This window comes from Salmo salar, chromosome ssa18, assembly GCF_905237065.1.
Source record: "Salmo salar chromosome ssa18, Ssal_v3.1, whole genome shotgun sequence".
In the NCBI taxonomy this organism is placed as follows: Eukaryota; Metazoa; Chordata; class Actinopteri; order Salmoniformes; family Salmonidae; genus Salmo; species Salmo salar.
This window is the reverse complement of record NC_059459.1, coordinates 28,401,933-28,421,066: the sequence shown is the minus strand read 5'-3', so window position 1 is coordinate 28,421,066 and position 19,134 is coordinate 28,401,933.

Genomic DNA, 19,134 nt, shown 5'->3' with positions numbered 1-19,134 from the left:
TTACTGTCCACTCACACCATATGTTTTACTATCCACTCACACCATACGTTTTACTATTCACACACACACCATATGTTTTACTATCCACACACACACCATATGTTTTACTGTCCACACACACACCATATGTTTTGCTATCCACACACACACACACCATATGTTTTACTATCCACACACACCATATGTTTTACTATCCACACACACACACACCATATGTTTTACTATCCACACACACACACACCATCTGTTTTACTATCCACACACACCATATGTTTTACTATCCACACACACACACCATATGTTTTACTATACACACACACACACCATATGTTTTACTATCCACACACACCATATGGTTTACTATCCACACACACCATATATTTTACTATCCACACACACACACACACCATATGTTTTACTATCCACACACACCATATGTTTTACTATCCACACACACCATATGTTTTACTGTCCACAGACACACCATATGTTTTACTATCCACACACATACACCATATGTTTTACTATTCACACACACACCATATGTTTTACTATCCACACACACACGCCATATGTTTTACTGTCCACACACACACCATATGTTTTGCTATCCACACACACACACCATTTGCTTTACTATCCACACACACACCATATATTTTACAATCCACACACACACACACACCATATGTTTTACTGTCCACACACACCATATGTTTTACTATCCACAAACACGCTATATGTTTTACTATCCACACACACACCATATGTTTTACTATCCAAACACACACACCATATGTTTTACTATACACACACACACCATATGTTTTACTATCCACACTCACACACCATATGTTTTACTATCCACACACACACACCATATGTTTTACTATCCACACACACCATATGTTTTACTATCCACACACACCATATGTTTTACTATCCACACACACACACCATATGTTTTACTATCCACACACACCATATGTTTTACTATCCACACACACACACCATCTGTTTTACTATCCACACACACCATATGTTTTACTATCCACACACACACACCATATGTTTTACTATACACACACACACACCATATGTTTTACTATCCACACACACCATATGTTTTACTGTCCACAGACACACCATATGTTTTACTATCCACACACACACCATATGTTTTACTATTCACACACACACTATATGTTTTACTATCCACACACACACACCATATGTTTTACTGTCCACACACACACAATATGTTTTCCTATCCACACACACAACATATGTTTTACTATCCACACACACCATATGTTTTACTGTCCACACACACCATATGTTTTACTATCCACACACACCATATGTTTTACTATCCACACACCATATGTTTTACTATCCACACACTACCATATGTTTTACTATCCACACACACACCATATGTTTTACTATCCACACACAGACACCATATGTTTTACTATCCACACACACACACCATATGTTTTACTATTCACACACACACCATGTTTTACTATCCACACACACCATATGTTTTACTATCCACACACACCATATGTTTTACTATTCACACACACCATATGTTTTACTATCCACTCACACCATATGTTTTACTATCCACACACACCATATGTTTTACTATCCACACACACCATATGTTTTACTATCCACTCACACCGTATGTTTTACTATCCACACACACACACCATATGTTTTACTATCCACACACACACCATATGTTTTAGTATCTACACACCATATGTTTTACTATCCACACACACCATATGTTTTACTATCCACACACACCATATGTTTTACTATCCACACACACCATATGTTTTACTGTCCACTCACACCATATGTTTTACTATCCACTCACACCATACGTTTTACTATTCACACACACACCATATGTTTTACTATCCACACACACACCATATGTTTTACTGTCCACACACACACCATATGTTTTGCTATCCACACACACACACACCATATGTTTTACTATCCACACACACCATATGTTTTACTATCCACACACACACACACCATATGTTTTACTATCCACACACACACACCATCTGTTTTACTATCCACACACACCATATGTTTTACTATCCACACACACACACCATATGTTTTACTATACACACACACACACCATATGTTTTACTATCCACACACACCATATGGTTTACTATCCACACACACCATATATTTTACTATCCACACACACACACACACCATATGTTTTACTATCCACACACACCATATGTTTTACTATCCACACACACCATATGTTTTACTGTCCACAGACACACCATATGTTTTACTATCCACACACATCATATGTTTTACTATTCACACACACACCATATGTTTTACTATCCACACACACACGCCATATGTTTTACTGTCCACACACACACCATATGTTTTGCTATCCACACAAACACACCATTTGCTTTACTATCCACACACACACCATATATTTTACAATCCACACACACACACACACCATATGTTTTACTGTCCACACACACCATATGTTTTACTATCCCCAAACACGCTATATGTTTTACTATCCACACACACACCATATGTTTTACTATCCAAACACACACACCATATGTTTTACTATACACACACACACCATATGTTTTACTATCCACACTCACACACCATATGTTTTACTATCCACACACACACACCATATGTTTTACTATCCACACACACCATATGTTTTACTATCCACACACACCATATGTTTTACTATCCACACACACACACCATATGTTTTACTATCCACACACACCATATGTTTTACTATCCACACACACACACCATCTGTTTTACTATCCACACACACCATATGTTTTACTATCCACACACACACACCATATGTTTTACTATACACACACACACACCATATGTTTTACTATCCACACACACCATATGTTTTACTGTCCACAGACACACCATATGTTTTACTATCCACACACATACACCATATGTTTTACTATTCACACACACACCATATGTTTTACTATCCACACACACACACCATATGTTTTGCTATCCACACACACACACCATTTGCTTTACTATCCACACACACACCATATATTTTACAATCCACACACACACACACACACCATATGTTTTACTGTCCACACACACCATATGTTTTACTATCCACACACACGCTATATGTTTTACTATCCACACACACACCATATGTTTTACTATCCAAACACACACACCATATGTTTTACTATACACACACACACCATATGTTTTACTATCCACACTCACACACCATATGTTTTACTATCCACACACACACACCATATGTTTTACTATCCACACACACCATATGTTTTACTATCCACACACACCATATGTTTTACTATCCACACACACACACCATCTGTTTTACTATCCACACACACCATATGTTTTACTATCCACACACACACACCATATGTTTTACTATACACACACACACACCATATGTTTTACTATCCACACACACACACCATATGTTTTACTATCCACACACACCATATGGTTTACTACCCACACACACCATATATTTTACTATCCACACAGACAGACACCATATGTTTTACTATCCACACACACCATATGTTTTACTATCCACACACACCATATGTTTTACCATCCACACACACCATATGTTTTACTATCCACACACAAACATCATATGTTTTACTGTCCACACACACCATATGTTTTACTATCCACACACACCATATGTTTTCCTATCCACACACACCATATGTTTTACTATCCACACACACACATCATATGTTTTACTGTCCACACACACCATATGTTTTACTATCCACACACACACCATATGTTTTATTATCCACACACACACCATATGTTTTACTATCCACACACACCATATGTTTTACTGTCCACACACACCATATGTTTTACTATCCACTCACTCCATATGTTTTACTATCCACTCACACCATATGTTTTACTATCCACACACACACCATATGTTTACTATCCACACACACACCGTATGTTTTACTATCCACACAAACACCATATGTTTTATAATCCACACACACACCATATGTTTTACTATCCACACACACACACCATATGTTTTACTATCCACACACACCATATGTTTTACTATCCACACACACCATATGTTTTACTATCCACACACACACACCATCTGTTTTACTATCCACACACACCATATGTTTTACTATCCACAAACACACACCATATGTTTTACTATACACACACACACACCATATGTTTTACTATCCACACACACACACACCATATGTTTTACTATCCACACACACCATATGGTTTACTACCCACACACACCATATATTTTACTATCCACACACACAGACACCATATGTTTTACTATCCACACACACCATATGTTTTACTATCCACACACACCATATGTTTTACTGTCCACAGACACACCATATGTTTTACTATCCACACACATACACCATATGTTTTACTATTCACACACACACCATATGTTTTACTATCCACACACACACGCCATATGTTTTACTGTCCACACACACACCATATGTTTTGCTATCCACACACACACACCATTTGCTTTACTATCCACACACACACCATATATTTTACAATCCACACACACACACACACCATATGTTTTACTGTCCACACACACCATATGTTTTACTATCCACACACACGCTATATGTTTTACTATCCACACACACACCATATGTTTTACTATCCAAACACACACACCATATGTTTTACTATACACACACACACCATATGTTTTACTATCCACACTCACACACCATATGTTTTACTATCCACACACACACACCATATGTTTTACTATCCACACACACCATATGTTTTACTATCCACACACACCATATGTTTTACTATCCACACACACACACCATCTGTTTTACTATCCACACACACCATATGTTTTACTATCCACACACACACACCATATGTTTTACTATACACACACACACACCATATGTTTTACTATCCACACACACACACCATATGTTTTACTATCCACGCACACCATAAGGTTTACCCCACACACACCATATATTTTACTATCCACACACACACACACCATATGTTTTACTATCCACACACACCATATGTTTTACTATCCACACACACCATATGTTTTACTATCCACACACACCATATGTTTTACTATCCACACACACACACCATATGTTTTACTATCCACACACACCATATGTTTTACTATCCACACACACACACCATCTGTTTTACTATCCACACACACACCATATGTTTTACTATCCACACACACACACCATATGTTTTACTATCCACACACACACACCATATGTTTTACTATCCACACACACCATATGTTTTACTGTCCACAGACACACCATATGTTTTACTATCCACACACATACACCATATGTTTTACTATTCACACACACACCATATGTTTTACTATCCACACACACACACCATATGTTTTACTATCCACACACACACACCATTTGCTTTACTATCCACACACACACACCATATGTTTTACAATCCACACACACACACACACACCATATGTTTTACTGTCCACACACACCATATGTTTTACTATCCACACACACGCTATATGTTTTACTATCCACACACACACCATATGTTTTACTATCCAAACACACAAACCATATGTTTTACTATACACACACACACCATATGTTTTACTATCCACACTCACACACCATATGTTTTACTATCCACACACACACACCATATGTTTTACTATCCACACACACCATATGTTTTACTATCCACACACACCATATGTTTTACTATCCACACACACACACCATCTGTTTTACTATCCACACACACCATATGTTTTACTATCCACACACACACACCATATGTTTTACTATACACACACACACACCATATGTTTTACTATCCACACACACACACCATATGTTTTACTATCCACACACACCATATGGTTTACTACCCACACACACCATATATTTTACTATCCACACACACAGACACCATATGTTTTACTATCCACACACACCATATGTTTTACTATCCACACACACCATATGTTTTACCATCCACACACACCATATGTTTTACTATCCACACACAAACATCATATGTTTTACTGTCCACACACACCATATGTTTTACTATCCACACACACCATATGTTTTCCTATCCACACACACCATATGTTTTACTATCCACACACACACATCATATGTTTTACTGTCCACACACACACCATATGTTTTACTATCCACACACACACCATATGTTTTATTATCCACACACACACCATATGTTTTACTATCCACACACACCATATGTTTTACTGTCCACACACACCATATGTTTTACTATCCACACACACCATATGTTTTACTATCCACTCACACCATATGTTTTACTATCCACACACACACCATATGTTTACTATCCACACACACACCGTATGTTTTACTATCCACACAAACACCATATGTTTTATAATCCACACACACACCATATGTTTTACTATCCACACACACACACCATATGTTTTACTATCCACACACACCATATGTTTTACTATCCACACACACCATATGTTTTACTATCCACACACACACACCATCTGTTTTACTATCCACACACACCATATGTTTTACTATCCACAAACACACACCATATGTTTTACTATACACACACACACACCATATGTTTTACTATCCACACACACACACCATATGTTTTACTATCCACACACACCATATGGTTTACTACCCACACACACCATATATTTTACTATCCACACACACACACACCATATGTTTTACTATCCACACACACCATATGTTTTACTATCCACACACACCATATATTTTACTGTCCACAGACACACCATATGTTTTACTATCCACACACATACACCATATGTTTTACTATTCACACACACACCATATGTTTTACTATCCACACACACACACCATATGTTTCACTGTCCACACACACACCATATGTTTTGCTATCCACACACACACACCATTTGCTTTACTATCCACACACACACCATATATTTTACAATCCACACACACACACACACATATGTTTTACTGTCCACACACACCATATGTTTTACTATCCACACACACGCTATATGTTTTACTATCCACACACACACCATATGTTTTACTATCGAAACACACACACCATATGTTTTACTATACACACACACACCATATGTTTTACTATCCACACTCACACACCATATGTTTTACTATCCACACACACACACCATATGTTTTACTATCCACACACACCATATGTTTTACTATCCACACACACCATATGTTTTACTATCCACACACACACACACCATCTGTTTTACTATCCACACACACCATATGTTTTACTATCCACACACACACCATATGTTTTACTATACACACACACACACCATATGTTTTACTATCCACACACACACACCATATGTTTTACTATCCACGCACACCATAAGGTTTACTACCCACACACACCATATATTTTACTATCCACACACACACACACCATATGTTTTACTATCCACACACACCATATGTTTTACTATCCACACACACCATATGTTTTACTGTCCACAGACACACCATATGTTTTACTATCCACACACATACACCATATGTTTTACTATTCACACACACACCATATGTTTTACTATCCACACACACACACCATATGTTTTACTGTCCACACACACACCATATGTTTTGCTATCCACACACACACACCATTTGCTTTACTATCCACACACACACACCATATATTTTACAATCCACACACACACACACACCATATGTTTTACTGTCCACACACACCATATGTTTTACTATCCACACACACGCTATATGTTTTACTATCCACACACACACCATATGTTTTACTATCCAAACACACACACCATATGTTTTACTATACACACACACACCATATGTTTTACTATCCACACTCACACACCATATGTTTTACTATCCACACACACACCCATATGTTTTACTATCCACACACACCATATGTTTTACTGTCCACAGACACACCATATGTTTTACTATCCACACACATACACCATATGTTTTACTATTCACACACACACCATATGTTTTACTATCCACACACACACACCATATGTTTTACTGTCCACACACACACCATATGTTTTGCTATCCACACACACACACCATTTGCTTTACTATCCACACACACACACCATATGTTTTACAACCCACACACACACACACCATATGTTTTACTGTCCACACACACCATATGTTTTACTACCACACACACGCATATGTTTTACTATCCACACACACCATATGTTTTACTATCCACACACACACACCATATGTGTTACTATCCACACACACACCATATGTTTTACTATCCACACACACACACCATATGTTTTACTATCCACACACACCATATGTTTTACTATCCACACACACACCATATGTTTTACTATCCACACACACACCATATGTTTTACTGTCCACACACACCATATGTTTTACTATCCACACACACCATATGTTTTACTATCCACACACACCATATGTTTTACTATCCACACACACACACCATATGTTTTACTATCCACACACACCCCATATGTTTTACTATCCACACACACACACCATATGTTTTACTATCCACACACACCATATGGTTTTACTACCCACACACACCATATGTTTTACTATCCACACAGACAGACACCATATGTTTTACTATCCACACACACCATATGTTTTACTATCCACACACACCATATGTTTTACCATCCACACACACCATATGTTTTACTATCCACACACACACACATATGTTTTACTGTCCACACACACCATATGTTTTACTATCCACACACACCATATGTTTTCCTATCCACACACACCATATGTTTTACTATCCACACACACACTCATATGTTTTACTGTCCACACACACCATATGTTTTACTATCCACACACACACCATATGTTTTATTATCCACACACACACCATATGTTTTACTATCCACACACACCATATGTTTTACTGTCCACACACACCATATGTTTTACTATCCACACACACCATATGTTTTACTATCCACTCACACCATATGTTTTACTATCCACACACACACCATATGTTTTACTATCCACACACACACCGTATGTTTTACTATCCACACAAACACCATATGTTTTATAATCCACACACACACCATATGTTTTACTATCCACACACACACACCATATGTTTTACTATCCACACACACCATATGTTTTACTATCCACACACACCCATATGTTTTACTATCCACACACACACACCATCTGTTTTACTATCCACACACACCATATGTTTTACTATCCACACACACACACCATATGTTTTACTATACACACACACACACCATATGTTTTACTATCCACACACACACACCATATGTTTTACTATCCACACACACCATATGGTTTACTACCCACACACACCATATATTTTACTATCCACACACACACACACCCATATGTTTTACTATCCACACACACCATATGTTTTACTATCCACACACACCATATGTTTTACTGTCCACAGACACACCATATGTTTTACTATCCACACACATACACCATATGTTTTACTATTCACACACACACCATATGTTTTACTATCCACACACACACACCATATGTTTCACTGTCCACACACACACCATATGTTTTGCTATCCACACACACACACCATTTGCTTTACTATCCACACACACACCATATATTTTACAATCCACACACACACACACCATATGTTTTACTGTCCACACACACCATATGTTTTACTATCCACACACACGCTATATGTTTTACTATCCACACACACACCATATGTTTTACTATCGAAACACACACACCATATGTTTTACTATACACACACACACCATTTGCTTTACTATCCACACACACACACCATATATTTTACAATCCACACACACACACACACCATATGTTTTACTGTCCACACACACCATATGTTTTACTATCCACACACACCCATATGTTTTACTATCCACACACACACCATATGTTTTACTATCCACACACACCCCATATGTTTTACTATCCACACACACACCATATGTTTTACTATCCACACACACACACCATATGTTTTACTATCCACACACACACACCATATGTTTTACTATCCACACACACACACACCATATGTTTTACTGTCCACACCACACCATATGTTTTACTATCCACACACACCGCCATATGTTTTACTATCCACACACACCATATGTTTTACTATCCACACACACACACCATATGTTTTACTATCCACACACACACCATATGTTTTACTATCCACACACACACCCATATGTTTTACTATCCACACACACCATATGTTTTACTATCCACACACACCATATGTTTTACTATCCACACACACACACCATATGTTTTACTGTCCACACACACCATATGTTTTACTATCCACACACACGCCATATGTTTTACTATCCACACACACACCATATGTTTTACTATCCACACTCATGCACCATATGTTTTACTATCCACACACACACACCATATGTTTTACTATCCACACACACCATATGTTTTACTATCCACACACACCATATGTTTTACCATCCACACACACCATATGTTTTACTGTCCACTCACACCATATGTTTTACTATCCACACACACCATACGTTTTACTATCCACACACACACCATATGTTTTACTATCCACACACACACCATATGTTTTAGTATCCACACACCCGTATGTTTTACTATCCACACAAACACCATATGTTTTATAATCCACACACACACCATATGTTTTACTATCCACACACAGACACACCATATGTTTTACTATCCACACACACCATATGTTTTACTATCCACACACACACACACCATATGTTTTACTATCCACACACACCATATGTTTTACTATCCACACACACACACCATCTGTTTTACTATCCACACACACCATATGTTTTACTATCCACACACACACACCATATGTTTTACTATACACACACACACACCATATGTTTTACTATCCACACACACAATATGGTTTACTATCCACACACACCATATATTTTACTATCCACACACACACACACACACCATATGTTTTACTATCCACACACACCATATGTTTTACTATCCACACACACCATATGTTTTACTGTCCACAGACACACCATATGTTTTACTATCCACACACATACACCATATGTTTTACTATTCACACACACACCATATGTTTTACTATCCACACACACACGCCATATGTTTTACTGTCCACACACACACCATATGTTTTGCTATCCACACACACAAACCATTTGCTTTACTATCCACACACACACCATATATTTTACAATCCACACACACACACACCATATGTTTTACTGTCCACACACACCATATGTTTTACTATCCACACACACGCTATATGTTTTACTATCCACACACACACCATATGTTTTACTATCCAAACACACACACCATATGTTTTACTATCCACACACACACACCATATGTTTTACTATCCACACACACACACCATATGTTTTACTATCCACACACACCATATGTTTTACTATCCACACACACCATATGTTTTACTATCCACACACACACACCATCTGTTTTACTATCCACACACACCATATGTTTTACTATCCACACACACACACCATCTGTTTTACTATCCACACACACCATATGTTTTACTATCCACACACTCACACCATATGTTTTACTATACACACACACACACCATATGTTTTACTATCCACACACACACACCATATGTTTTACTATCCACACACACACCATATGGTTTACTATCCACACACACCATATATTTTACTATCCACACACACACACCCATATGTTTTACTATCCACACACACCATATGTTTTACTATCCACACACACAATATGTTTTACTGTCCACAGACACACCATATGTTTTACTATCCACACACATACACCATATGTTTTACTATTCACACACACACCATATGTTTTACTATCCACACACACACACCATATGTTTTACTGTCCACACACACACCATATGTTTTGCTATCCACACACACACACCATTTGCTTTACTATCCACACACACACCATATATTTTACAATCCACACACACACACACCATATGTTTTACTGTCCACACACACCATATGTTTTACTATCCACACACACGCTATATGTTTTACTATGCACACACACACCATATGTTTTACTATCCAAACACACACACCATATGTTTTACTATACACACACACCATATGTTTTACTATCCACACTCATGCACCATATGTTTTACTATCCACACACACACACCATATGTTTTACTATCCACACACACCATATGTTTTACTATCCACACACACCATATGTTTTACTATCCACACACACACATCATATGTTTTACTGTCGACACACACCATATTTTTTACTATCCACACACACCATATGTTTTACTATCCACACACACACACCATATGTTTTGCTATCCACACACACCGGATGTTTTACTATCCACACACACACACACACCATATGTTTTACTATCCACACACACCATATGTTTTACTGTCCACACACACCATATGTTTTACTATCCACACACACCATATGTTTTACTATCCACACACACCATATGTTTTACTATCCACACACACACACACCATATGTTTTACTATCCACACACACACACCATATGTTTTACTATCCACACACACCATATGTTTTACTATCCACACTCACACCATATGTTTTACTATCCACACACACACACCATATGTTTTACTATCCACACACACCATATGTTTTACTGTCCACACACACCATATGTTTTACTATCCACACACACCATATGTTTTACTATCCACACACCATATGTTTTACTATCCACACACACACCATATGTTTTACTATCCACACACACACCATATGTTTTACTATCCACACACACACACCATATATTTTACTATCCACACACACCATATGTTTTACTATCCACACACACCATGTTTTACTATCCACACACACCATATGTTTTACTATCCACACACACCATATGTTTTACTATTCACACACAGCATATGTTTTACTATCCACTCACACCATATGTTTTACTATCCACACACACCATATGTTTTACTATCCACACACACCATATGTTTTACTATCCACTCACACCATATGTTTTACTATGCACATACACCATATGTTTTACTATCCACACACACCATATGTTTTACTGTCCACAGACACACCATATGTTTTACTATCCACACACACACCATATGTTTTACTATTCACACACACACTATATGTTTTACTATCCACACACACACACCATATGTTTTACTGTCCACACACACACAATATGTTTTCCTATCCACACACACAACATATGTTTTACTATCCACACACACCATATGTTTTACTGTCCACACACACCATATGTTTTACTATCCACACACACCATATGTTTTACTATCCACACACCATATGTTTTACTATCCACACACTACCATATGTTTTACTATCCACACACACACCATATGTTTTACTATCCACACACAGACACCATATGTTTTATTATCCACACACACCATATGTTTTACTATCCACACACACCATGTTTTACTATCCACACACACCATATGTTTTACTATCCACACACACCATATGTTTTACTATTTACACACACCATATGTTTTACTATCCACTCACACCATATGTTTTACTATCCACACACACCATATGTTTTACTATCCACACACACCATATGTTTTACTATCCACACACACACCATATGTTTTACTATCCACACACACCATATGTTTTACTATCCACACACACCATATGTTTTACTGTCCACTCACACCATATGTTTTACTATCCACTCACACCATACGTTTTACTATCCACACACACACCATATGTTTTACTATCCACACACACACCATATGTTTTACTATCCACACACCCATATGTTTTACTATCCACACAAACACCATATGTTTTATAATCCACACACACACCATATGTTTTACAATCCACACACAGACACACCATATGTTTTACTATCCACACACACCATATGTTTTACTATCCACACACACACACACACCATATGTTTTACTATCCACACACACCATATGTTTTACTATCCACACACACACACCATCTGTTTTACTATCCACACACACCATATGTTTTACTATCCACACACACACACCATATGTTTTACTATACACACACACACACCATATGTTTTACTATCCACACACACCATATGTTTTACTATCCACACACACCATATGGTTTACTATCCACACACACCATATGTTTTACTATCCACACACACACACACCCATATGTTTTACTATCCACACACACCATATGTTTTACTATCCACACACACCATATGTTTTACTGTCCACAGACACACCATATGTTTTACTATCCACACACACACGCCATATGTTTTACTATCCACACACACACCATATGTTTTGCTATCCACACACACACACCATTTGCTTTACTATCCACACACACACCATATGTTTTACAATCCACACACACACACACCATATGTTTTACTGTCCACACACACCATATGTTTTACTATCCACACACACGCTATATGTTTTACTATCCACACACACACCATATGTTTTACTATCCATACACACACACCATATGTTTTACTATACACACACACACCATATGTTTTACTATCCACACTCACACACCATATGTTTTACTATCCACACACACACACCATATGTTTTACTATCCACACACACCATATGTTTTACTATCCACACACACCATATGTTTTACTATCCACACACATACACCATATGTTTTACTATTCACACACACACCATATGTTTTACTATCCACACACACACACCATATGTTTTACTGTCCACACACACACCATATGTTTTGCTATCCACACACACACACCATTTGCTTTACTATCCACACACACACACCATATATTTTACAACCCACACACACACACACCATATGTTTTACTGTCCACACACACCATATGTTTTACTATCCACACACACGCTATATGTTTTACTATCCACACACACCATATGTTTTACTATCCACACACACACACCATATGTGTTACTATACACACACACACACCATATGTTTTACTATCCACACACACACACCATATGTTTTACTATCCACACACACCATATGGTTTACTATCCACACACACCATACATTTTACTATCCACACACACACACACCATATGTTTTACTGTCCACACACACCATATGTTTTACTATCCACACACACGCTATATGTTTTACTATGCACACACACACCATATGTTTTACTATCCACACTCATGCACCATATGTTTTACTATCCACACACACACACCATATTTTTTACTATCCACACACACCATATGTTTTACTATCCACACACACCATATGTTTTACCATCCACACACACCATATGTTTTACTGTCCACTCACACCATATGTTTTACTATCCACTCACACCATACGTTTTACTATCCACACACACACCATATGTTTTACTATCCACACACACACCATATGTTTTAGTATCCACACACCGTATGTTTTACTATCCACACAAACACCATATGTTTTATAATCCACACACACACCATATGTTTTACAATCCACACACAGACACACCATATGTTTTACTATCCACACACACCATATGTTTTACTATCCACACACACACACACCATATATTTTACTATCCACACACACCATATGTTTTACTATCCACACACACACACCATCTGTTTTACTATCCACACACACCATATGTTTTACTATCCACACACACACACCATATGTTTTACTATACACACACACACACCATATGTTTTACTATCCACACACACAATATGGTTTACTATCCACACACACCATATATTTTACTATCCACACACACACACACACCATATGTTTTACTATCCACACACACCATATGTTTTACTATCCACACACACCATATGTTTTACTGTCCACAGACACACCATATGTTTTACTATCCACACACATACACCATATGTTTTACTATTCACACACACACCATATGTTTTACTATCCACACACACACGCCATATGTTTTACTGTCCACACACACACCATATGTTTTGCTATCCACACACACAAACCATTTGCTTTACTATCCACACACACACCATATATTTTACAATCCACACACACACACACCATATGTTTTACTGTCCACACACACCATATGTTTTACTATCCACACACACGCTATATGTTTTACTATCCACACACACACCATATGTTTTACTATCCAAACACACACACCATATGTTTTACTATCCACACTCACACACCATATGTTTTACTATCCACACACACACACCATATGTTTTACTATCCACACACACCATATGTTTTACTATCCACACACACCATATGTTTTACTATCCACACACACACACCATCTGTTTTACTATCCACACACACCATATGTTTTACTATCCACACACACACACCATCTGTTTTACTATCCACACACACCATATGTTTTACTATCCACACACTCACACCATATGTTTTACTATACACACACACACACCATATGTTTTACTATCCACACACACACACCATATGTTTTACTATCCACACACACACCATATGGTTTACTATCCACACACACCATATATTTTACTATCCACACACACACACACCATATGTTTTACTATCCACACACACCATATGTTTTACTATCCACACACACAATATGTTTTACTGTCCACAGACACACCATATGTTTTACTATCCACACACATACACCATATGTTTTACTATTCACACACACACCATATGTTTTACTATCCACACACACACACCATATGTTTTACTGTCCACACACACACCATATGTTTTGCTATCCACACACACACACCATTTGCTATACTATCCACACAGACACCATATATTTTACAATCCACACACACACACACCATATGTTTTACTGTCCACACACACCATATGTTTTACTATCCACACACACGCTATATGTTTTACTATGCACACACACACCATATGTTTTACTATCCAAACACACACACCATATGTTTTACTATACACACACACCATATGTTTTACTATCCACACTCATGCACCATATGTTTTACTATCCACACACACACACCATATGTTTTACTATCCACACACACCATATGTTTTACTATCCACACACACCATATGTTTTACTATCCACACACACCATATGTTTTACTATCCACACACACACATCATATGTTTTACTGTCGACACACACCATATTTTTTACTATCCACACACACCATATGTTTTACTATCCACACACACACACACCATATGTTTTACTATCCACACACACCATATGTTTTACTGTCCACACACACCATATGTTTTACTATCCACACACACCATATGTTTTACTATCCACACACACCATATGTTTTACTATCCACACACACACACACCATATGTTTTACTATCCACACACACACACCATATGTTTTACTATCCACACACACCATATGTTTTACTATCCACACTCACACCATATGTTTTACTATCCACACACACACACCATATGTTTTACTATCCACACACACCATATGTTTTACTGTCCACACACACCATATGTTTTACTATCCACACACACCATATGTTTTACTATCCACACACCATATGTTTTACTATCCACACACACACCATATGTTTTACTATCCACACACACACCATATGTTTTACTATCCACACACACACACCATATATTTTACTATCCACACACACCATATGTTTTACTATCCACACACACCATGTTTTACTATCCACACACACCATATGTTTTACTATCCACACACACCATATGTTTTACTATTCACACACAGCATATGTTTTACTATCCACTCACACCATATGTTTTACTATCCACACACACCATATGTTTTACTATCCACACACACCATATGTTTTACTATCCACTCACACCATATGTTTTACTATGCACATACACCATATGTTTTACTATCCACACACACCATATGTTTTACTGTCCACAGACACACCATATGTTTTACTATCCACACACACACCAAATGTTTTACTATTCACACACACACTATATGTTTTACTATCCACACACACACACCATATGTTTTACTGTCCACACACACACAATATGTTTTCCTATCCACACACACAACATATGTTTTACTATCCACACACACCATATGTTTTACTGTCCACACACACCATATGTTTTACTATCCACACACACCATATGTTTTACTATCCACACACCATATGTTTTACTATCCACACACTACCATATGTTTTACTATCCACACACACACCATATGTTTTACTATCCACACACAGACACCATATATTTTATTATCCACACACACCATATGTTTTACTATCCACACACACCATGTTTTACTATCCACACACACCATATGTTTTACTATCCACACACACCATATGTTTTACTATTTACACACACCATATGTTTTACTATCCACTCACACCATATGTTTTACTATCCACACACACCATATGTTTTACTATCCACACACACCATATGTTTTACTATCCACACACACCATATGTTTTACTATCCACACACACCATATGTTTTACTATCCACACACACCATATGTTTTACTGTCCACTCACACCATATGTTTTACTATCCACTCACACCATACGTTTTACTATCCACACACACACCATATGTTTTACTATCCACACACACACCATATGTTTTAGTATCCACACACCATATGTTTTACTATCCACACAAACACCATATGTTTTATAATCCACACACACACCATATGTTTTACAATCCACACACAGACACACCATATGT